Here is a 1675-nt window from a genome sequence, read left to right on the forward strand (position 1 = left end):
CAATAAAATTTCATGTATCTGCAGTTATTCGTTTTGAATTAGAACAAAATAAGGAAATCGCTACATGAGAAATCGAGTGAATATCCAATGTTGTAAAAATTTGAATTTCAAACGATCATAAAAATTTAATTTGACTTTCTTATAGATATTTTTTGTTTGATAAAGGTAGATAATCTTATAAGGAATCTTGTATTACATTTTCATATCTTAGATTTAAAAAGAAAAATTTTTATGAATTTCTAACTCGAAATAATTTGCAAATTTTCGTGATTTTTCCATATTTTGTCATTTTTTGAACTTTAAATGCTTATAAAAAATAACTGTGACTAACGATTTTTAATATTTTTCATCTGCCTTTGAAACAATATACTAGGAGCCTTCTATTAAATTTTCAAGCTTTTTTATCCAACAAATAAAATATTATTGATATTTTTAGAAAAAAAACTAAAAAAAAATGGAAAATGAAAATGTCCGTAAAGAGCTCAAAATAAATCAAAATATTTTCAAAATTTTACCGTGTATAGAAAATTCAAATATAAACAACCTGTGAAAATTTCATATATCTACGGTCATTTGTTTAGAGTTACACCAAAAACCCAAAATCGATTGTTAAAAATCGATTTTGCGTAAAAATTCCCGTTTTTCATTAATTTTTCTTTTGTTTTTCACGTCGCGTTTGAAAACTACTGGGAAATTTTTACTTTTGACTCCCCAAAGTACCAACTAGATTCACTTTCCAATCATAAAAGTTACTGTTGAAGAAAATCGAAGCAGTTTTACTGTCCTAAAAGGTGATGACAGACACAAAAAAAAATAAAAAAAATAAAAAAAAAGGTGGGTAAGTGGATGTCGCTCTGCTGTACAGTAGGTTAGAAGTGGGTCACTGTATAATGGACAGTATTAAATTTGAATTCAATGATATAATATCACTGTATAAGAAAAACGATCCTGAGCGGAGACGGTATATCAGTCTATGTATTAGACATATAATATATACTTATCTATGGTATTAAAAAAAAATTGAACTATAATAGGTACCTACCTATAATAAATTCCAAATTAATCATATCATAATATATATATAAGGTACTTGTAACGCGTTATACATCAACAAAAAACCGTGGTACTATCATAGATATATAATAGTATACTTTAGAAGTTTCAAGTACCCACGAATAATATTATACAATCACAACAAAATAACTAAAATAGTTATCCTAGGTTTTTAATATGTAATTTCGTCCAAATTTGTACTTAAAATGACTATAAAAATAAACTGTGTAAATGTATTTTTTAAATTTTTTGGTAACAGAATTAATTACTTATGTGGAATCTTGTTTTAAATTTTTAATTCTTAGATACAAAAATTGAACATTTTATAAATTTTTAACTACAAAATAATTTCTCAAATTAAAATTTGATAAATTTTGTCAAAATTTGATATTTAAATGCTTATAAAAAAAAATTGTGCCTATGTTTTTTTAATATTTTTCAACTGATATTGTAACAATATATCAGGAGCTTTGTATTAAATATATACACTTTTTGGCCCAACAGATAAAACTTTATTGATATTTATAGAAAAAAAAACTAAAAAAATTGAAAACTGACCATGTCTGTACACAGCTCAAAAAGAATCAAATTATTTTCAAAATTTTATGGTGTATAGGAATTG

Source organism: Acyrthosiphon pisum, chromosome A2, assembly GCF_005508785.2.
Source record: "Acyrthosiphon pisum isolate AL4f chromosome A2, pea_aphid_22Mar2018_4r6ur, whole genome shotgun sequence".
Lineage (NCBI taxonomy): Eukaryota > Metazoa > Arthropoda > Insecta > Hemiptera > Aphididae > Acyrthosiphon > Acyrthosiphon pisum.